At 43.3% G+C, this 24359-nt stretch overlaps 1 protein-coding gene across 3 annotated transcripts in view; it reads left to right on the top strand.

The window, feature by feature from the left end:
- Positions 1-11613: 11613 nt before the first annotated feature.
- The window catches only part of RALY (RALY heterogeneous nuclear ribonucleoprotein), a 195138-nt gene continuing 182392 nt past the window's right edge, over positions 11614-24359 (top strand). Inside the window, exon 1 of one of the 3 annotated variants that reach the window (XM_081917277.1) lies at positions 11614-11761. The gene's annotated coding sequence lies outside the window, so the exon portion shown is untranslated. Of the gene's footprint in view, positions 11762-11838; positions 12597-24359 lie in introns of those variants that run through there. The other 2 variants (XM_081917280.1, XM_081917279.1) reach the window with 2 other exon arrangements.

Raw genomic sequence — 24359 nt, 5'->3', positions numbered from 1 at the left:
GGAAGGCCATGTCCTATCCATTTGAACTGCAAGTAATAATATTCATTTCCAATGCAGACAAAAATGAGGAGCCAAACAATTTATCTTTTCCTTCCTTTTCTTTCCCTCCTCCTCTCGACAGTGATTTGTTGAATCGCGAAGATGCCATTATTCTGCGCATTGCTCCTTCTATTGTTGTTGCTGCCGCTTTTATTTTACACTTTATTATCATGGTGCTTTTTGGGGATGAAAATATTCCAACTTCAATAAATTACCCGAGGTGTTTCTTATTTTCTCACCGTTACCTTGTAGATTGGCTACTTGCGTTTCTGCAAAAATTCAAAGCTCCGCCGCAATATGTCTTTCATTAGGAAGAGGTTGTGTGGGTGTCTGTTGTTCTAATAGTCGTACAACTTTGCCGCACCTCTGCGGCGGAGGACGTTGTGCATTTGGTGTGCTGGGGGCAGGGAGCCAGAAGACGTCGCTGTCGGTATCTCCAGGGGAGCCAGTCAGCAAATCTGGCAGGCTCTGGGGAGCAAGGGGGCACCCAACTCCAGCAGCCCCCTTCTGCCCCACACTGCTGCAAAATGACCCACCCCACATTCCCACAGTTAATAGCATTTTGCAGAGGACTACTGCTGTTCACTGTTCCTCACGGCCAGAAAAGGAATTTTACCCACCATCAAACTGGCCTGGGTTTTCTTGCAGGGGGAAGGTTGCCATCCTCACCTCAAGCTATTGCTTCCCAATCCGTCATTGTCAGGTGCTGCTGTGGTTTCTCGAGAGTAACCAGGCAGGACTCCGACCTGTCTTTTACAGGCTTTATTTTGGTGCAAACTATTTAGAGAGAAGAGCGTCATAGGTTCATGTCTGGCTCAATCGCTAGCAGAATCCGGGAGTGGTCTGTTTTTGTACCTCCCCCAACATAAAAGTCTCATCACCCCCAGCCTTTTCCGCCCCTCCCTGCACCTCAAACTACTGCGCATGATGGGCGTTGGCAGGGACGTGCTTCCCTCCTCTCCGGCTTACTCAGGCACGGTGTTAAGGGTCTTTCTAAAATCCTCTGGTCCTTGCACCTCTTCTCCACTGGAGGTGGGGCTTTCCTCCTCGCCGGAAGAGGGACTTCTTCGCAAGATTTTCGGAGGCTCCCTGTAACACAACTGCCCCACTACCTCTCACCTCTGAGTCGATGGCAGTTCCCTGACAGTCATGCTCTCAGTTGTCACAACGTGGCAGGGGAGGGCATTGAGTAGAATCCATAGATTGTGATAATCTATGGGCTGATGTGGAAAACCTTGGCCCTAGATAAGGGGTGGAGGTGGGGAAGGCCAGATGGCATGCTCCCAAGTTGCTAAGTGCCGCACCAGTCCAGTTCAAACTGAGGTACAAATATGTCCTGCCATGCTGCAATGCCTACAGGCAGGCAGCAAAGAGCATCTAATCAGCATGCAGTCTAGTGGACAGAAGCTTGCTCTGGGTCACACCAGCATAATCAATAAAGTTGCTGCCATTTTTCACCCACTTGCTGTGTCTTGTTGTTCATGGCTCCCCTGTGCCTGGCATGCAAACCCCATTGTAGCACGCTGCCTCTGACCCCCTTGCTCACCAGGGCAAAAACTGAGAGGACAGCAGTTTTGGACGTTTCTTCCCATGAGCCCCATTTGACAACACAGGCTGGCGTGTGGGAAAGGGGAAACTGTTTTCCTTTGGCAGCTTGAGATATTAATTGCCACACACATGATTAGAGGAAGTTACTTCCATTTACCTGGGAAGGAAAGGGGAGGCAGGATTAGAAACTGCTTACTCATTAGAAAAAAATGTCACCGTTCTAACCCCCTCCCCCACAGTTTTTCCGTCTAATGTTCTTCTGGTTGAGCAAGAAAGTTCGTAAAGTCAGTTTTAATTAAAGTGCGTAAATCTGGCTGCAGCTGTGCACCTAATGAGGGGGCTAAAGGGTCACTGACAAATGTTTGCATAAGCTCTCGCCCTTCTTTCCCCGAGAAAGTGGTGCTCATCTTGAATCCTTCCCACGGTTAATGGATGTTGCTCTTTTCAGCACCGAGCCGCCTTGTGTTGTTGATTTGCTTGTTTGTATGAAAGCTCATTAAGAAACAAAAATTAAAGTATGGGCAGGGAGGGTTATTCTCAATTTGCAATGAACACAAGCACTAAAACACCCCTTACAAGTGGTGCAGATGGAAAGTGTTAAGACTCAGCCACACTTGGCTTTCCCTTGCCCCATGCTTTCTAGGTGCAGGTCATAGAATTTTAGAGTTAGAAGGGACCCTTAGGGTCATCTAGCCCAACTCTCTGCAATGCAGGAATATGCAGCTGTCCCTTATGGGGATCAAACTGACAACCTTGGCATTATCAGCACCATGCTCTAATTCATGGGTAGGCAAACTAAGGCCCGGGGCCGGATCCAGCTCAATTGCCTTCAAAATCTGGCCTGCAGACGGTCTGGGAATCAGCTTGTTTTTATATGAATAGAATGTGTGCTTTTATTTAAAATGCATCTCTGGGTTATTTGTGGGGCATAGGAATTCGTTCATTTCCCCCAAAAAAATATAGTCCGGCCCCCCACAAGATCTGAGGGACAGTGGACCGGCCCCCTGATGAAAACGTTTGCTGACCCCTGATCTAACCTACTGAGCTATCCAGGTCCTTTCTAAAGCTCCATGTCCGAACCCTCCCCCCTCCCCCCGCTTTCCCCAGGAAAACCTTCTCTTTAATGCTGAATTGGAACTCAAGTCCTATCAATTCAAGTATTCCATGGATCACCTTTTGCTCCAATTCAGTTGTAGAGAGTGGAGAAAGTGCCAGGGGAAAGAAAGTGCTTGAACACAGAGCCCTAAAGCACAGACCTGTGCCTAGAGATGCGGCACAAAAGGAAGTATGGTTCAGGCTTTGCTTTGCACACCACCTGTGAGTGCTTATATCACACCATCCTTCCTTAAACTTCACCATTTTCCTGTAGATCCACATATATTGCTCCCTCCAAACCAAAGGCTCGGCAAATGCTATCCAGAAGGCCAGACCTATCCTATGTTTAACTGGCATGGCTTCCTTCAAGGAATCCTGAGGCTCATGGTTTGGTTAAAGGTACTAGTAATGTTCCAGAGAGCTCTAGTCCCCCTCCTTTCGTAGAACTGTAAAGTGGGAAGGGACCCCAAGAGTCATCTAGCCTGACTCCCTGCAATGTTAGGGAAGTGAGAGAATCTCAGTTAAACCTGCTTGATTGGCTGGGTGGATGAGAGTTGGAGTCCAAACTGATTAGCTGGAATCTACAAGGTTGGAGTAGTATGTATGGTCAATACATGATATGGATGCACGGGTAGGGAGATTGTGGTATGTCTGGGTAATCCTCCATTACATAGGTGATTTATAGTTGGTCAGTTTCATGTAGATAACAGAAAAATCAGAATTCATGGAAAGATAGGCACCTATCAATTTGAACTGTTGCCTTTATATATATTCATTGATAGGACCACCTTCTTCATACACTATCTGTGTTTATGTGCGTCTTTCCCTATGTTTTTGGGGGAAAGAGAAGTAGAATGTGTGTGTATGGAGTTTCCCCAGTGCTTTCTCTAAGCTGTTACAGCATATTCCAGTATTGTACCCCAATGTAAAAGTTCAATAAACTTTTAATAATGACAAGAAGATGATTTAGGATTGGTTGACAAGTGTGGGGTCCTGTTTGTCTGCAATACAGACACCTACGTACACCACTGGGTATAGATTTGTTGTGCAGACTTGGCAATAGCACCTGCAGTTGATTGAAAGTGTGTGCGTCTTCTGGGAGATCCCAGCCAACCACTGGGAAATGGGAATCAGTCCTAAATGATGGCTTTGTAAATCACCCCCTTATGCCATAAGCCAAGGTCATCTTCTTCTTCGCAGTGTCCCGTGACATTTTTCTGTTCCCTTTTTATTAGAAAAGCCACTTCTGTTGGGCAATCATTTTTAGTCACTCCCTGGAGTGATTTTGCTTTTTCAGGAAGTACAAATAACTGTAATGTGTACTTGAGTTGGGGGGGGGGGAGAAGATTTTCCCTTTGAGTTTGTTTTATTTTTATTTTCGTGGCAGATTTGCTGCTGTGTAATGTTTGGGAATGAATTCCTTGGCTTTGACATTGTTTTCTTCATTGTTATTTTTTCTGTACCTATAGAGAAGAAAATAAAAAATTCATTAAAAAGGAAGGAAGGAGAAAGGATTGTGTGGCCATCCTGCCTCTGTTATGTGGCAGAAGAATATAGACAAAGGAAGGAGAGACTGAAGTCACAAATAGTTTTTGCCTTTTAAAAAACAACACTTTTAAAAATGTTGTGTTTTGATTTACTTCTCAGTACTTGCATGAAGAAAAGGAAGTGTAACAGGTAAGGACAAGAAATGAAGCTGAAATTCAAAGATCTTCTCCCAGAATGACTAACACAACCTTGAATGTTACTTGCTGTGATAACCTGTTCACATTAATATGTGAAACTGTATACAGGTCTCAGGGCCTGTATACAGGCCCTGAGACCTGTGAGTAAAGGGCAGTATATAAATTGTAGTAGTAGTAGCAGCAGCAGCAGCAGCAACAACAACAACAACAACAACAACGCTCTTACAGGTTCCCAAAGCTAAGCCCCTAGCCAGAGGATTGGGAAGCTGGGTGATCTATGCATCAGCAATGGTGGGTCCTGGCAGAGTGCTGGGACCTGGGCAGCTGTCCAACTCCGCTGATACTGCCTCTGAGCAGGAGTTAGCAAGAGGAGGCAGGGAGCAGTAGCAGGACTGTTGCCAGCTAGTTGGTAGTGCCATCTTAGCTTTCCCAGCCCTTTTCTGCAGCACCTGGGGAACAGCACTTGGAATAGTCAGACGGTTTGCCTCACTAGCTGCACCCAAAACCAGCTGTTGGTTTCCAGAAGGGGAAAAACTTATTTATATGGATCTGCAGTTGATTCTGGGCTGCCGCCAGTGGACAGCCCCCAGTGGGGGCAGCTTTGAAGGGTGGACGCTAAAGGGAATATAGCCCTTTTTGATTATCTTTTGGGGTGGGGTGATGAGCATTCCTTGTGGGTGATTGAGAGAGATTGGAGCAACCAAGGGAGGGGACATGTGATAATATAAAATAACAACAACAACAACAACATATTATTTATACCCTGTCCATCTGGCTGGGTTTCCCCAGCCGATCTGGGCAGCTCCCAACAGAATATTAAAAGCACAATAAAACACCAAATCTGGCTTCCAAGAGACAGGCAGAACGCTGAGGAGCTGTGTCTGTGATGTAAGCATGAACACAAGTCACAAATGTGATTGGTGGGTATTTGGTGACTGATGTTTTATATTATTTTGATTTATTGAATTTATTGTATTGAGTTTATTATACATTTCTTTGGTGTTAATATGCAGTTCATTGCTTTGGGGGCACAGCATAGCATCCAAAGTCTGGAGCGCAGCAGGCAGAAAATCTGCTTTGTTGACCAGATAAAGAAACAAGGACAACTAGACTTAAGCAGTTTGCTTTACTGCATCAGGAGTCAAATTCTGGCCTTTGGACACAGACACTTTTGGACACACTCAACTGGGCTGCCTGGGCTAAACCACATTCTTTTAATGCCCTGCATCTCTTGAGTGTATTGGGTTGGATTGAAGGCACGTTGATTGTATAATTTATCCCATTTGGTGAGTCCAGTTTGCATTCCAAAAGCTAAAAGCTACAAGTCATAGAAGGCTGACTTTTTTATGTTGCCCTGGAATCAGGCTGAGTGTAGAATCTGATCATATACAGCACCCTTCAGTGCAATCACCTTCTTATACTTCTTAGTCAGAAGTCTTCAGATACCAGACTGACTCGAGCCCTGTCCTTATTAAATGTATCCCTTCTTCTTCTTCTGAGGAGTTCAGAGCAGCTTACATCTGGCTCCCGGGAGGTCACCTATTACCCAGGCAACTCAAAGGGCCAGAACTGCTCAGCTTCAGCAGTGGATCTGAATCACATGCCTCAGACGACTCTTGACTCTGCCTGGAAACAAAGAGTTCTGACTCAGGAGGATAGCAGGAGACCTGGGTAGAAGATGCTGCACACGATCATAGGTATAAAACTAGTCTTGAGGAAGAATCAAGGAATCCTCCCATGCTGTGAGGGTTTCAAGGCTTCTCTGGCTTTACCTGACCCCCAAAAGCAATAAGGGGAAATGGCTCTAAGAGAAAAAGAGCAGTGATTCACCCTGTCCTGTTCAGGGCTTGCAGCTACAACTTAATGAACTTCTCCTCAAAATGCTCATTCTTCCTCAGCCAGTTTAATAAACTACAGTGGTACTTCATGTTAAGTACTTAATTTGTTCCGGAGGTTTGTTCTTAACCTGAAACTGTTCTTAACCTGAAGCACCACTTTAGCTAATGGGGCCTCCTGCTGCTGCTGCACCGCTGGAGCACGATTTCTGTTCTCATCCTGAAGCAAAGTTCTTAACCCGAGGTACTATTTCTGGTTAGCAGAGTCTGTGACCTGAAGCGTATGTAACCTGAAACGTATGTAACCCAATGTACATTTATATCGTATGCCAGAATCCCCTGCTGTAAGAAAACACACTGCAGGATCTGTCAAAAAGCCCATCTAGCTCAGCATTTTGTTCTCACAGTGGCCAGTCAGAAGCTTACAAAAAGCCCACTCTCAGGGCACGAGCATAAGATCACTCATAACACAAGGACAGAGGATCTATCTAACTCTAGTTGTTGTTGGGCTCCAACTCCCTGAACATTGACTGTGCTGGCAGAAGCTGATGGGAGTTGGAGACCAACAATACCTAGCTGGCCACATAGTCCCAAACCCTGTAGAAGCAGGAAGCCAGAAGATATCTCAGGTGTCCCTGGGTCCTTGCTGTTCCTTACTGCCAACTCCCATGGAATGGATACTGGCTCCACCAGAGGAATGTCTACATGGAGACCAGAAACCTGTTGGAGGAAGCAGAAGTTCTGGCCAGCTAAGCGCTACACTTGCAAAGGAAGAACTTTGTGATAACTATAGCTTGTTTACAGGCAGAGGGAGCCTATTTATTTGGAGACTGCTGCCGATGATGATGGTTGGTGGTTGATAGCTGTGTGGGGGAAAGGACCGTCCAACTGAAATAATAAGGACTTGGGCACTTCATGTTCATGTTTTACAGCTGCTCTGTGTTGCACAGGTTCAAAGTGGTCTGTGTTGATAGGAATTTGAAGATTGTTGCCCAGTTCCCTCTCCAAGCTCACTCCTCCTTTTCTGCACCTAGCTAATGTCACTAATAATGTGAAGTTGTAAGTTAACAGACACAGCTACGCTACTTTGAGCCTTTGTGTGACAGTCTTAGTGTTCTGGTGACTTGCTCAATATCATGAGTCACAATAAGAAGATAAGACTATGCCCTTGTAGATCAGGCCAGTGGACCATCTAGTCCAGCATCCTGTTCTCACAGGGCCAACCAGCTGCCCATGGGAAGCCCATAAGCGGGGCCTGATTGCGACAGCACTCTCTGCCCTCCTACACTTCCCAACAACTAGCATTCAGAAACATACTGCCTCTAACAGTGGAGGTGGAACATAGCTATCATAATTAGTAGTTATTAATAGCCTCCATGAATTTGTCCAGTCCTCTTTTAAAGCCATCCAAGTTGGTGGCCATCACTGCTTCCTGTGGGAGCAAATTCCATTGTTTAATGATGTACCTTCTTTTATTTGCCTTGAATCTTCCAACGTTCAGCTTCTTCAGATGTCCACAAGTTCTAGTGTTATGCGAGTGAGATGCTTCATTACTAGCAAAAGGCTTCATTACTAGCCAGAGAGCAGTTGTACGTGATCCTATCCACGTCTGTATAGCAAATCAGCCAATGAGACCCTCCTGGTGGCATGGTGTTGGGGTCCAGGAAGCAGCTTTTTCAGTGGCAGCTCCTCTCTTGTCAAACCCCACCTCCTGAAAGAGGTGTGTCTGGCCCCATCTCCCTTTAGTTTTTGGCAGCCACCTTTTCTGGCAGGCCTTTGGAGGAAGAGAGAGACCTAACTGCTGCTGCTATTAGTAATTTCCACTCAGTGATTTGTTGTGCTGCATGTTTTAAAGGATAGGGTTACTTTTATAGGTTATATGTATTTTGTCTACATATTTTAATTGTAAGGCATCCCTCCCTAATTTTAACTAATTAGATTTAAATAAGTAAATAGATTAAGCATTAGACATGCTTAAAAACCTTGATTTCATATGGGCTTGGGCTTGTCGAAGCCATGACTCCCTGTTGGTTTATACTAAACTGACTTTATTTTTATAAATATTTATTGAAGTTTTTAATAAAAGAAATACAGAAATAATAAACAGCGTTACTTTGTTTTTACAGAATTTCATAACATCTTTAGACTTCCTCACATCCCCCGCTCCCACTTACATCATTAATAAGTTTTTGTCAAGCAAATTATCATCTTATTTTCAATTTTATAACCACTTGTTTAAATACAATAAAATAATTCTCCTACAATTTTTGTTTCTCTTAATCTCTCTTATCATCAAATTCTAATCCAATTTAGTGATGGCCAATTATTCATAACCAAGCATCCTTCTTAGTATTCCACTAAATTGCAATGTTTCTGTAGATAAATCTTAAATTTCTTCCAGTCTTCTTCGATCCTTTCTTCTCCCAGGTCTCGGATTCTGCCAGTCATCTCCGCCAGTTGCATATAGTCCATCAGTTGCATCTGCCATTCTTCCAGTGTGGGTAGATCTTGAGTTTTCCAGTTCTTAGCGAGTAGTATCCTTGCTGCTGTTGTTGCATACATGAAAAATGTTCTATCCTTCTTTAACACCTTCTGGTCGACAATGCCCAGAAGAAAGGCCTCTGGTTTCTTGGTGAAGGTATACTTAAATACCTTTTTCAACTCATTATATATCATTTCCCAGAAGACCTTCACTTTAGGGCAGGTCCACCAGAGGTGAAAGAATGTTCCTTCATTTTCTTTACATTTCCAACATTTATTATCAGACAAATGGTATATTTTGGCAAGTTTAACTGGGGTCATGTACCATCTGTATATCATTTTCATTACATTTTCTTTCAAAGCATTACATGCAGTAAAGTTCAACCCAGTGGTCCACAACCTTTCCCAGTCTTCAAACATAATGTTATGCCCAATATCCTGTGCCCATTTTATCATAGCCGACTTAACCATTTCGTCTTGTGTATTCCATTTCAACAGCAAGTTATACATTCTTGAAAGTACCTTAGTCTTAGGTTCTAACAATTCTGCTTCCAACTTCGATTTCTCCACCTGGAACCCTAGCTTTTTATCACTTTTAAAAATTTCTTTAATCTGAGCGTAGTGTAACCAGTCTCGCACTTTATCCTTCATTTTCTCCATACTCTGCAATTTCCAATTATCTCCGTCTTTTTCTAACAGTTCCCAATATTTTGGCCAATAGGCTTCTATATTGGTTCTTTTTCGGGCCTTAGCTTCCAAAGGTGAGAGCCACCTTGGAGTTTTATTTTCCAATAAGTCTTTATATTTTGTCCAGACATTAAACACTGCTTTTCTGACAATATGGTTCTTAAAGGCCTTATTGATCTTAACCTTATCATACCACAAGTATGCATGCAAACCAAAAGCATTGTTATAGCCTTCCAGATCCAACACGTCAGTGTCTTCGAGAAGTAGCCAATCTTTTAGCCAGCAGAAAGCTGCGGCTTCATAGTACAACCTTAAGTCTGGCAGGGCGAAGCCCCCTCTTTCTTTCGCATCTGTTAATATCTTAAACTTAATTCTGGGCTTTTTGCCCTGCCAGACAAATTTGGAAATATCTCTCTGCCACCTCCGGAAACACTCCGTTTTGTCCACAATTTGCAATGTTTGGAACAGAAACAACATCTTTGGCAATACATTCATCTTAATAGCAGCAATTCGGCCCAACAAAGAAAGCTTCAATTTTGCCCAGCTATCCAAGTCTCTCTTAATTTCAGACCAGCATTTTTCATAATTGTCCTTAAATAGACTCAGATTTTTGGCTGTTATGTTGACCCCTAGGTACTTTATATATAAACAATATAAACAATATAAACTTAAAGCTTTTGCAGATGACCTAGTTTTGACATTGCAGGAGCCAGAATCTAGTACGAAAAGAGTATTACAACTGATACATGATTTTGGTCAGGTGGCGGGATTTAAGCTAAATAAACAAAAAACGAAGGTGTTAGGGAAAAATATGACAGATACAGAGTCAGAACGGTTTCAGAGAGAAACAGAATTATCATTGGTGAAAAAGGTATACTAAACTGACTTTACAAGCCTTTCTTTGGATGAGACTTTAACTTCTGTCATGGGATTATTACCACCATGGTTTAGCCCATAACTGCCAATTTGCGATGCTCTGAGAACTCTCCTGCCCCACCCTCTCTCACCAGTTAACCTCCTCATCAAGGTGTTAGCAAACCTGAACTTTGCTTAGAATATTTATAGGTGCATCAGAGACACTGCAGGCTTCACTACACCACTTTGCGGGTGGGGAACCTGTGGCCTTCCAGATACTGTTAAATTCCAACTCCTATCATCCCCAGCCAGCATGGTCAATAGTTAGAGAAGATGGGCGTTGTAGTCCAACCACCATCTGGAGGGCCACAGGCTCCCCACTGCTGCTGTAGAAGAAGATACCCCAAAAGCACTTGAAAGTTACAGCATCAAAGCATCTTTTGCAGTCTCATTCAGGCCACAATTCTATAATAATAATAATAATAATAATAATAATAATAATAATAATAATAATAATATCTTTATTGTCATTGCCCCCTCTCGGGGACAACAAAATTACTTGGCTGCTCCATCCACCCAGGTAGGGCACTATAACTACTTACCTGGCGCAAGCCCCACTGAATGCAGTAGAACTTCCTTTTGCAAAGACAGAATCTTAATACACCAGGATAGGCAGGATCCTCGTGGTCCCTTCCAACTCTAGGATTCTGATAGGGAACAAGTAGCCAGCCAGATGTGTTGCACTCCCAACTCCAGCTGCGACTGGCGTTGTGGTCCCACAACATCTGGAGGGCCACAGGTTGCCCGTCTCTGCACCAGCTCCCTTTATTTGCTGCCTTCAACTGTCTACTGCACAGAATCAATCTCATCCATCCTGCTTGTCAGGCACCCGGCCCCGCCTGCCACCACCAAGCCCCACGTCTGGCGAAGATCCACCCACCCCCAGCAAAGGAGGACCCAGCCAGGATCGTCGGAACGATGCCTGCACCGCTTCGTTAAGGGGATCACATCCCTGAGAACAGTCAAGCGCCGATTAGAAGCGATTCTCCACCTCTCGCTTCCCTCCTCCCAGCCCGCTACCTCCAGGAGCGGACTTTTCCAAAAACACCGGAGTGAGTGGGGGGGAACCGGAGCCTCAGCCTTTCCCTCCAGCTCCGCTCGGCAGCGCTTGGCTTTTCCAGCAAATCCCCCTTGCCTGCCTTCGAGAACCTTTAAGGGGTAGCTGCCTGGCGCGCTCTCGGGCGCATAAGCCGGGAGGCTTCTCGAGTTGTGATCGTTTCCTTCCCCCCCTTCGGTCGTCGCAATGGTGCGTTCTGGTGGAAGGACTCTTAGCGCTCGGACTCTAAGCTCTGCCAGTTTGCTCGCAGCTCGGTAGAGTTGGCGTTAGGCGCTGGCTCGGGAACCCGGCGGTAGCTCGGGCTGCTGCTTCTGGGCTATTACTCTGTCTGTGCTGGTGGCTCTCTCACTCTTTCCTCCTTCCCTGTCTCTCACTCACTCCTTCTTTGACATTTTTACTTCTGAGTATTTTCTTGCTTGGTGAGTATTTTCCCCGCTTCTTCTTCTCTTCCTCCTCCAACTGCTTTCCCCCCTTTTGTTCTTTTCAAATTGACAACATAAGATGAATAATGAATTACTTTTTGGTTGTGGTTTTCTTTTTTTCTTTTTTTAAAAAGAGACACTACCTGTTTTGTTCTTGGTTGTTGTTATTCGTTTGTTTTCCTTGCAGTGTGAGGTCTAGCAGCTGTTTTTACCCTTTTTTGGCTCTCTTTCCTATACCCCCACCCCTAAACTATTTTTTTTTCCTTTTGCTTAACCCCCCTTCTGTTTTTTCCTTTACAACAATTAGTTCTGGTTTTTGCAACCTTGTCTTATGCACTCATCTGCTCAAATTAAAAAAAACCACCCATTTTCCTTTTTTCTCCCTTCTTCAAATGTTTGCCTAATGTGCGTGGTTTTCTTCCTTTGGTCTTTGAACTTTTAAGTGTTTTCTCCCCCTTTCTTCGTTATTACAAAAAAGGGTATAGTTCTTGTGTCTGCTGAATGATATACCACTTTCTTGGACTTTTTTTTGTTTTGTTTTGTTTTATAAAGGAATTGGACATGCCTGTCAGAAATGAAATCTTTTTTCCTTTTTCTTTTAAAAATGGTTCCTTCCCAATTGGATTTCAAATACGTTTTGTACTACGTCAATACCCTCCACCTGTTTTAAGTCCCACGGAGCGTCTGGAAGGGGCAAAGAGACCAGAGGTGCTACTGTGCCAACAGATAGCCAGGTGCTTGGAAAGGAAAAAAGTTTTCTGAATCTCTGAGAACCCAAAGTATAGGTCAAATCCCTTTCTCTATTGGAGAAGCACCAAAATTCATAATAATGGTAATAATAAATAAAAACAGTCCAAATATATGTTGTCAACCCCTCCCCAATGAAGTGTATTTGATGTCCGTGTGTTGGCTTCTTTATGACATAAATTATATGACCAGTGTTCTGTCTATGGTAACTGACAGGTTTGTTGATGGTTGCATTGCAAATGTTATTTGTAGATCACTGTTGTGCAGGGGGCGGCCGGGGGGGGGGGCGGAATCTCCCTCCTTACTCAATTTTTTAAATGCAATCGATTAAGTTTTCTTCATCAAGGGAGATTTCCAGATTTGTGCTAGAGCATGTCCTGCATGCAGAAGGTCCCAGGTTCAGTTGCTGGCATCTCCCGGCAAGAATGGGAGAGACTTCTGCTTGTAGTCTGTGGATCTGCTGCCAGCCAGTGTAAACAATACTGAGCTAGGTGGATGGATAATTTCCTAAGCTTGGTCTTGTGCCAGTGTGGCCGGAATAGTCTCTGAATGATCTGGTCTCTGGGTCACTGTCAGATACGTATATATAAGGGATAGCAGTCAAGCGCTAACGTAGCAAGATAACTTTAACACATGTTTTATCATAAGAACATCAGAAGCCACCTTATACTAGGTCAGATTATTTGTCCATCTGGCCCAGTATGATCTATTCTGAGGCTGCCCTCTTCCATCACTTGTGACCTGGTCTTTTAACTGGCAGTACATGTGACTTTCTGCATGCCACACACGTGTTCTTTCACTGAGCTGTTGCCCCTCCACACATCCTGCCATGTTGCTTAGGTTTCTTTCAGCAGGAAACATTTGTGCATGCTTAGTACTATTTTAAAAGTGCATTTCAGTACACAAGTGCACTGCAGTTCCCTTTATCCTCAGTCCTCTTTAGAAACCTTCACTGGGTTTCGAGATGGTGCAGCTGAGAGTTAGTGACTTGCCCAAGGCTGTGCAATGAACTGAGCTGGGATTTGAACCTTGCCCTCTCACATCTAAATCAAACGTCGTCGTAGTTTCTGCACTGGCCTATCAGTGTGGGAATGTCATATTGCTTCCTAGAAACTCACTTCTTACTGATTTCAGCAGTTCGGAGACATGCATTATATAGGATGGCGAGCAGTCAAATCTGAGCTCTTAAAAAATACAAAACGACTCCACGCTTGTTTTTTCCCCAAAGCAAAATGCCTCCATTCAGTGCTTAGAAACTTTGGCTCCACTGGAAGGTTTGCTGTTGTGAGTAATTTGACATATCTAGAACATTTATTACACCCTTCCGTAAAGGAGCTCAAAAGAATTATTTTAGTCTTGCAACAGCCTTGTGAAGTAGTGAATTTGCCCGGAGCCTTGCACTGAACTTTGTAGGATGTTTGGATCTAGATTTTGCAGTCAAACCCAACACCCCAGCAGTAGCACACTTGATCTTCACTTCAGAATGGAGTACTGTTTAGACATGTAAAGATTACATGAGCTCTGTTTAATACATCTCTCAACCAGCTGAGCTAGTGCACCACTGCTGCCCCTTAGAGATGTGAACAATTCAGGGTTGCTATTCAGCTCCCAAACCTTAGTTATTTATTTACTTACTAAAAACTTTACACAAAATGCCTCAAGGTGACTTAGAAACACACACAAAAGAAACACGTAGAATTTAAAAGCACAATACTTGGGATGCACTACAAGTGATCATACAAATACTTCTCAGTACATTAATCAACACCTCTGCTCCTCCTAGCAACATGATCACCTTTTAATTGACCTTAAATGCTGTCCCATCTTGGCAAAGGCTCCTGTTTCTGCTAGTACTTTTCCTGAACAGGTTGTGATGAAGCATCCTTGGATGTGCAATTGAAAATGTATAGTTATCAAACATGCTGTTTCCTAAAGCGACTTTCCTTTTAATGTATGTGCCATTTGAAGTCCCACGAATATGCTGAGAATATCCAGGAAGGGGGTAGTATTGCAGGGGTTGGGGGCTGGAGATGAGAAGCAAATTCAGGGCATCATTGGTGTGATCTCTTGAACCAAATAAGCTGTGAAAGGCAGGTGGTGAGCTTATGCATCCATTTCTAAATATGTCAGATTCATTAAGTGTGGCATTGCAATCAGTGTAGAATAAACAGCTCCAGGGCCAGGCTTACGTGCTAAAAACCAATTCATTGGAGCTAAATCCCTAAACTTCAGCTTAACTGGTTTGCAGGTTGGGCTGCATAGAGGATGTTTCGGAATAGTGGCTTTCTGTTTTTAAAGTATTGATTTCACTGTTGTGTTGCATTTACCTTTCTCAGATGAGTTGTGCCTGCTTTTTTGTGGGGACAGTTTCTAAGAACAGGGGTTGGGGTTCCCTCCCCCTTTAAAAGAGCATCATGTACAGGACTTTTGTAATAAGACAATGAAATGCAACACCCATCGGACTCAATCCAATCAAAAGTTTAGCAGTTTTGAGATTTGTTCATTCCAGTGTGGAGAGAGGTAAATACATACAGCAATCAGTAGGATTTCAATCTTCATAACTGGCTGGAACATGCCCATTGTGGCTGTAGAGAAGCAGGATACACAGAACTAAAATCTTACATGGTAGGGTTTTCGTGCTATTGCTACATTTTTATTTTTTAAAAAAGAACTGTGAGGGAAATAACTTCCCTGGCAAAGGAGTTCAGGCTATGTGAGAAAAATCTAGACAACATCACAGTAATGGAGCAGGAGTAGAGCTCTTTAGAGTCTCTTAAAAGCTACCCGCTCTCAATAGTGGCTTGTCAGTGGTATTATTCATATTTATAGATGTTTTTGTTGAAGAGAAAAATCGGGCTTAGTTAGAATGTAAGGCATTGAGGCACATACCTTAGACTAATATTCCTCTGCTGCCCAACTGAACCCCATTGGAGGATATATGTGGGCTCTGACTGTCAAGATAAAAGTTGTAGATGGATTTCAAGGGAACGGCAAAACAAGGAAGGGGGAGCCTTATGAGGACTGTTGCCTTAGCACAGGCAGATAACAAGGCAGGGGTTGGGGAGGAGTGTTTTATGTTGCATTGTTCTCATGGTCGGGAAGACTTGCCACCAATAGCAAATGCGTCAGAGAGGGGGATGTTCAGGGATGAAAGGGGGAAAAGATGGTAAGATGGAGAGGGAAACACTTGGGTTGGAAGGTGAGGGTTAGGGATAGGAACTAGAGAATGAGAGCTTAGTCACACATTAACACTGAGCACGGATACAAACTGTCTCTACACGTACACAGGCGTTTCTGTGTACACATTTATACAGCTCAGCTGTTAAGCGCACAAGTACAGAGGTCACACTTGTTGAATGTAATGTGTGGGCATCCCTAGACACAACAGAGGATGAGGACATACTCCCATAGTGGAGTGTGGGTGGGTGTATTCATCAGCCAAAACCTTAGCTACAGGCCTTCTGCTTTGCAGAACATGAAGGGAAGATCAGTGTTGTTGATGGAGATCATTTATTTGAAAGAAAAACTGGACAGTTTTAGCTGTTCAGAGAAAGACACAAGCATTGCCAGCAAGGATGCTTTTAACTGGCCAGTTTGCAAGCGATTCAATAATGGAACCAGAACATTTTGATCTGTATCCCATGATGATTATTGTGTTTGGAAATTCCAGACCAGCAACTAAATTGAGACTGTAAGAGGAAATGGCTTCTGGGTGTAAAATCACAGTAGCTTCCCTGAGAGGCAGAATTTCATTCAGCTACAACATGCAAAGAGAGGGTGGGATGGAGAGAGTGGCTTATCTGAGATTAAACCTAAACAACTTATCCCTTAGCCCATAGTTAATGGTGATTTTTAAATCCTGATCAAGATGGTATGGAACCATCTTGATTAGCATCAATCATGGTTAAGAGACCTGTCAACATATAATCATTAATTTTGCATATATGGGGAGACAGGGAGGAGCAAAGTTTGTAATTCTATGCCTTTTCTTGTTTGCTATTCTTTGGTAGAACGTATTTCATTGGTTCCGTCCTTAGTTAAATGGTAAAAGCAAGATCTATAGGGTTCTTTCAGCAAACACTGTTGGTCACTAAAGTCAAAGGTCTCCATTTCCAAGCTCAAGAAATAAGCTGACATGTGCAGGAGCTTATTCCACAACTTGGAAAGAAACTCAAGAGATGTTTTATTTCAGGCTTTAAATACAGGTTGCATGTCCACAGGACGCAGTTTTGTTGGACATGCATTAGAAAATAGTGTGTGGATAGGCTGGGGAGAATATAGTTATGGAAAGAGTGCAATATAAGCAAGCACAGGAGGGGAGGGGAGAGCAAAGTCTGAAATAATGAGCTGAATAGATGTAACATTCACATATATTGCCACAGCAAATGCTTTCTAAATTCATAAAAATTCGCTAGGCAAAAGTGTCTTGGGTTAATAACGAGCGATTTTCTTCCAACCCATAAAGCTGTAATGAGGTAGTTAAAATGTAATCCTAAACCTACACTTTTCATACCTATATTTATAGGAGTAGGTTAATCTGTAGAATTCATGCTGATCTGGATAATCTGAATCTAGCTAAATTGTAGAGAGAAGCTTTTAGAGGGATGCTGAAAGGCAACAGGCACAGACTTTTTTCCCCAGACCTGAGATATGTCACTTTTTTATTTTTGCAAAGATGCCTGAGGCTATTGCATTTTAGGAAGACAAAGCTTTTGTTTTCAAGCTGGCCTAGAAAAATGCCAGGGATGAATTCAAAGCAAAGGTTTTCAGAAGTTGTCATCTATGATTAATTTGATCTCTCTGTTGCATAAGAATACACTGCTGTTGAGTGGGGTAGTTTGCTCTAGCTGTTTTCTTCCTTCCATGCATTTAATGCTCTCACACTTTCAGGTGAATTGTGATATCTAAGGTTTCAAGTCTGAATTATATATTTTAATTAGAAGGTCAGGTTTGTACTTGGTGAAGGCAGCGTTCCCCAGCCTCTGACTCTCTAGATATTTTGGACTACAATTGACAGCAAAACCATGGAGGCTGATGGGAGCTGGAGTCTAAAACATCTGGAAGGCACCAGGCTGCAGAAGGCTATCTTGCAGAAACTGCATTCTGGCTGCTTTACAAAAGACTAGATTACAGATGATTGTGGTGAAAGAGATAATGAGTAACTTCTAAGTATTCGGGAGCCTTAATAAATTGAGGAATGTGGATTTTGACGGGACGACGATGAGGAATGAGGAATGAGGCCAGGGAAAGGCTGGCACTGCAGCAAAAGGCTGCTGAACACGCCCCCACCGCGGCACCTGGTTGGGTGGCCACCGGGGGGGCGTGAGTGCCAGCCAGGTGAGCTGGAGGCAGGGGGCAACACCCCCTGCTGGGCGGTGCTCGGGCTCCCGCCCACAACCACTCCCCTCTCTTGCAGGGAGGAGAGTCTTTGCTGTAGTCCATTTGTAGTCTACTAAATGATTTGAGTGCCACAGACTGTCTTGAAATCACTGTCTTAATCAGCCATGGTAGCATGTAGTGTCATTCATTTTAAAACTGAATCGGAGAAGAGCTGATTCATACCTGCAGAGGCATCATATGATAGCTCATCATCATGTGGCTTCTTATCATCCAGGGACTCTCACTTCAGTGCATCAATCGCCTCCATACAGTGTTTGAGATTCAACAACGTGCAATCTCTACTCTGTGATGTTTGTGCTGGGATGGCTGTCTCGTACAAGCAACCTGTCACTTGATGTTGTAGCTGTCAAGTTATGAGCATGTAAGAAGCCACACTTAAAGGTATGGCTTACTAGATTTAAATCTAGTATCTCTGCCTTCTAGAGGAAGGAACTGCCTTTTCCCCTATATAGGAATCATAGTCGATAAGGCTTTTCAAAAACACTAAAACTCCTGCTTAGGTTGACATTAATCAGCTAGTGTTTTGCAGATGGTTACATTTTTGCAGGGCATGTGCATGTTGTATCTTTAGCTGTTGACCTCGCCTAGCCCTCGGAAACCCTTGAGAAGAGAGAGGCATTGAACTAAATAAGAAGCAGGCCTTCTTGCCCTTTGGGATGCCACAGGGCCACAAGTGAAGGCATAATGCCAGCTATGATGTCAGGTGTAGGGCAGGCCAAAAATGTCCTCATGGGCCAAATGGGCAGGTCTTGGGAGCCTGATTAGGCCTGTGGGGTCTGGAGGTTCCACACCTCTAACCTAGGGCATATCATACGGGGCTAAGAAGTTTCTTTTTGCGGCAGAAGTGGAAGATTTGGCCCATTGCTTTTGCATATTCACACGCACGTTAGTACAATAACACACAATAATAATAATAATAAATGCATTGGAGAAGATATTTCAAAATAGTCGGTTTGCATAGGTTAAAATGCCAGGATAAACAAAGAAGAATCTGCCTGATGCCTAAGACTAATCCTATCCCTACCTGGGAATAATTTTCATTGCAATCAGTGGGGCAGACCTCTGAGCAGTCATGTTAGAACTGTTCTGTGTGTGCCGTGCCATGCACAAACCAAGCTATAAATTATTGACTTTAAATACATTCTATCAAGTTTGATAGCACAATAGGTTGTTAAGTCTCCCCCTGTGTCATGAGACAGAATGCTTTATATTGAGGATAGGAAACCAGATGCTTCCCAGTGTTCAGGGGCGAGGAGAGTCCAGAAATTGTTGGAGGAGTGCAGGTTCCCCATGGCTCATCTATACCAGAAGCACTTATGCTAGATACCTGTTCTACCCTTTATTGGAAATATGTTGACTCTTCTCTTTGTTTTTAGTAATGACAATTAAAAAGTGCTTAAAATGGAATCTGCATCATACAATGAGCAGCTCATCCATTGCAATACTGCTCTAGTAGGATTGCTGTTGCTGTTGTTTTGCCTTTGGGAAGGGGGACAAGGTGCATCCTTTGAGCATGAAGTTGAATGGCCAGGTGGTCCCCTCAAGACGTTTCAAGTGTTCACCTGGAGTGCTTTGTCACAGATAGATTTTTTGGGCGGAAACACAAGGTTTCTTGCCCATCTCTCCTAGATGAAGGCATGGCTCCTGGCTGAAAACGGGTTTTTCAGGCCCTGCTGATCATCAGCTCCTGGAAAGTCCTGTGTCTTTACCCTCAAACAGTTTGCTTTCACCTGGTGTCATGATTGACAGATAGGCAGCCCTACCCACACATGAAAGTAGCCTGTGGGGGTTGAGGGAGGTCAGAATCTGGCCTTCCAGTTCCCCACTTCTGTCTTATAGATTGAGACTAGGGGCAGAAGGATTCAGTACAATTCTTGAGCCATGGTGTCCAAACTAACAAGGGGTCCAAATGAGGCCTTGTGTTGTGTGAGTTGTTCCCTTGTCTTCCCCTCTGCTAGTTGAGTTTGGATAATTATGATTTTTCTTCAGAACAGGATGTTAGTGAATGATTGTCAGAATCTTTCTGAGACATAAATTGTTATGGTTCTGTGAAGTTTTGTTCACTGACAGGTGACAGCAGTGATGTCTTAGGTTGTATTCAGACAGTACTTTATTCTGTTTCCCCAGCTTTTCTTCATCTGACAATTATCATGCTTTATGTTACCTTTTACATGACGTAAAAAAACCTGGCGTTATGGAAACCTGGCAGAATCTTTTATTATTTATTTATTATTTATATATCACCCTTCTTTCGAGGATCTCAGTGTGGTTTACAGTATAAAAACAAAAATACATGATGTAATAATAAACGAAACAATAGCTCACTGTCATGTTAATTGCTTTGAGGGGGAAAATCTGTTTGCAACCCCATTAACCTGGAAAACTGCAGTTATGCGCTATAATTTCCCCACTTTCATGGATCATATCACCACTTGTTCATTTGACAAAAACTGGGGTGGTATTCCAGCATACAGTTCTTTCCCGCCATTTTCATGGGTGAGTCATTGGGGGGAAAGAAGAACACATGTGCATAAATGGTGACAGCATGCCGTGCCCAATGATGTATGTTGTTCTATCATGCCATGCCCACTGGTGTAAATGAAATTAAGCATGACATAGAATCAAGGTGGTAAACGGATAAAAAAGCCACTGTTCCATAACTCAACAAGTAAGGAATGTTAGAAACTGGGACAGAAGCACTAGCATTATAGCCAGGAAATCTTAACACAATAATCCCCATGTCTGACTGCACCCTTGCTGTGGCCTAAATTTTTAACACAGTCATTATACAGGGTCTGCTTTTATTACTTTTGAGAGGCCTGATAACAAGGTTGTTTGAACACAAGGAAAGTCATCATGATCACTTCAGGGGTCTTGGGCTTCAGGACTAACTCTTACTTGCTTTATTTGCTTTTATAGTATATGCTACCATCTCATAAAATATCAGGGCAGTGTACAGCAAGAAAAAACACATTAAAAACCATTAAAAGCAATTCAGAACAAAGGTGAGGTATAGTTTAGGGGGTTTTTATTGGGGGTGTTGCTGTTGCTGCTATTTTTATATATCTAGATATAGATCTGTCTATAGCTATAAATAGGATCTTAGGATTTATGTGTAAATTGTTCTGTTTGGATGTGTACTTTTTGATGTTTTGTTTGTTGCTTATGACTTACGACTTTTGCTATGTTTGCAGTTGTGTGATTTTTTCATATGTTGTAAGCTGCCTTGAGCATGGTTTGACTTTGGAAAGCTGGCTTACAAATAAAATGACTGATTGATTTAAATCACTGGCTGCACAAGAAAATTTGAAACAACGGCATAGGCTTTCTGGCATAAAAAGGTCTTTAAGAGATGCCTAAAAGTCAAAATGGGGGATTCCTGCTGAATCTTTGCTGGAAGAGTATTCCATAGCATGAGACTGGCAACACCAGTCATCACTCTGTAACACAGAGAGCAACTAACAATGATTCAGTCAGAGGAAGAAAAGCAAATTCTCTGAGATTTACTTAAAGTACAATTGTTGAACACCCAGATCCTGTGGATCTGTGTAACCAGTGAGCTGCCTTGAACTTGCAAGTTTAAAAACTCTGCTACAATTTGCTTCCACTGATTCAGCTGTTCTGGCACCCTGGCTAGACCTATGTTGCTGTACAACAGGTGGAGTTCAACTAAAGCGAGATCACTTTAATTTTGCACATAGCAGGTAGAACCATCCTAGCTGTGTCTTTGATAATCAGCAAAGGCCCAATGGGAGGCACATAAACAAGGCATTCTGAGTCCTGCCCTTGGTTTGCCCACATTCAGCTTTTGACATCAGCTTATGCAAAAATCCTGTGCTGCATGTGGCAGATGGGTCATTTGCTGCACTCGTAACATTGCTGGCATGAAATCCAGTAGTGCTGGTACAATTCCAACCCAATACTTATGATGGCACAGCAGTTGTTGCATTTGATCCTACATACATCTTTATGTGGTCATTATTACTCATTTATCACCATTATGGGCAGAAATCTCAACTTCTTGTACCTTACCAGCCATAGCCTTTTATCCCCTGTCCTTATCTCCATCCAACTTTGCATGTCTCTTTCTGACTGGTTCCCAAACGCCCCATTAGTCTCTTGGCAAAGCGCTTTCACCTAGTTCTTTGCTATCTGTCCCAGGCAAGAACATTACTTCATCCTTCCTTGAAATACACAAGTATCTGGCCTTGTTCCGCTGGTCTATCTGAGACATCCATCAAGCTATGCTTCCTTAGCTAAGCATTTTATTGCTGAAATCCATAATGTAAGCATATTAGCTATTGAAACCTGGTGCTCATCCATTTCTATATTTGAAGTGTTAGCAAAGCATTTCATATGCACCTTGGTATGTTCCTGCTTATGTTGTGAGTTCTTATCTTTTGTTAACTATGATATGCTGTTGGTCATGTCCTCATAATCTTGAACCCTCCTGATTTTTCCTTAATGCGCCAACCACATACCTATATCTATAGGCACATGTTATGTTAGTCCTAAGCCTTAATGGATTCCTAGGAGGAATTTGGCCATCTGGCTGGGCAGGGGGGACGGGGACTTCCTCACCATTGGCAGCCTATGCATAGTGCTGTGTTGGCCAAATCATGGGTGTTCCTTGTTATGAGCACAATTAGAGCCTATTGGATCAGACCATTGGCCCATCTAGGTCAGTATTGTGCTCTCACAGTGGCCTACCAGATTCCTGCAAGAAGCCCACAAGCAGGACTCAAATACAAGACACACTCTCTTCTTCTGTGGTTTCCAGCAACTGGTATCCAGAAGCTTACAGCCTCTGACCATAGAGGCAGGCCATTGCCATCATGGCTAATAGCCAATTGCAGCCTTTATTTTCATGTTCTCTTGCTCTTTTCATCCACATAGAATATCATGTGACTTCCACATTTTAGAATCCTGATAATCCACCCACTAGGCATTATAGGGCTGCAGGGCCCAATTTTTTGGAACTGTTGATCTGTCAACTCTGTTCTCTAGCCTGAGTGAGGCGACCTGGGAGCCTTTTCATGTAAGACATGTACTCTTTCACTGAGCCATAGCCCTTCCCACGTACATGAAAGGGAAGAAGCACCACCTTGTCCTTTGCCTCAGGCCACACAATGTCTTGGGCCAGACTCCTGTGTGGTGGATTTTCATCTGTTATCTACCAGCTTTTTGAAAGTTCTGCTGGTTGTGTTGTCCTTTTGTCTGAAGACTGACTGAACTGTTAGTGAAGCAACGGGGGTGGGTGGGTGTAAAGCCATTTGATTGGTAGGATGGGGAAAGAAAGGGAAGCCGAAAGACAAGAGAGCAGGTTTCAAGTTCCATAGCTCATATAAAATTCAGTGCTAGAAACTTAATTGGCATGTGCTGGTGCTGTGGGAGAGTCAAAACTAACTAGGTCGTGGGACTGCTGCAGCATTCAAATGTTATATCAGGTGGCAATTATGGTTGGTGAGAGACTTACAGGCTCCCCATAGCCAAGGAGGGTATTCAAGCTTTTGCTCATTCTCTCCAAAGGAGTACATGGCAGGCCCACACAACACGTGCACAAAAAGGCAGAGCTCATTGTTAAGCATTTGCTTTCCCTTCTCCCATAGGAGGCCATGGGGGAGGGGTTCGGGCCCCCACAATAAAATATTTGAGGGGGGCTGGGCCCTAATGAAGTTGAAAGGCATTCCCATTCAAATCGTGTGTGTGCACAGCATCACATGATTGATTATGCAGAGCAGGGCTTACTTGGGCCCCCACAATATTTTATTCAAGTTGGCACCCCTGCCTTCTCCAAATGGTGGGATGTTTGAAGCACACTAAGCACCAGAAATATGGAGCATTTTTGTCAGCATGTTCATTTATTACAGGATGAAGAAAACAACAGGGAATTTGGCAACATCGCTCATCAGAAGTGGTGTATACCCTCCCTGCCTCCGAAAATGTAGGCTCCAAAAATCCAATAATTTCATAGCAAGCTACCTTATACCGAGGCCACTACAATTCCCGGAGTGGTTTATCGATGAATCTCTCTTCACAGGAAACCTGGGATTTGTAGCTAAGGATCATGTACACTAATGGCAGTGGCCCTCCAAGGTTTCAGATCAGGGTTTCTTCCAGCCCTACCTAAAGTTTGAATTTGGGATTTTTTGCATGCACAGCACGTGCTCTACTATTCAACCATTGTTTATTCGTTGTTTGCCTATTTCACATTTATAAACCACCCTTCGTCTCCAAAGGAAGCCCAGGATGGTTCACAATAATAAATTTACGTAAAAACCATTTGGAACAACATGATAATAGAATGCAGACAGACATTGAAATAGATGCAGTATGGTTCCCTGTCTCCACAGCAAAGGAAAGAAATCCTAAAGTTAGCAGATAAACCTTATGGCTAGAATGTACTATCTGAGACCATGACCTTATGCAAAGTTTTTTAATTTTGCAG

The sequence above is a fragment of the Podarcis melisellensis genome (genome assembly GCF_964234715.1).
Source record: "Podarcis melisellensis genome assembly, chromosome: 6".
Taxonomy (NCBI): domain Eukaryota; kingdom Metazoa; phylum Chordata; class Lepidosauria; order Squamata; family Lacertidae; genus Podarcis; species Podarcis melisellensis.
The sequence above is the reverse complement of the archived record's forward strand: the minus strand, read 5'-3'. Positions and strand labels throughout refer to the sequence as shown.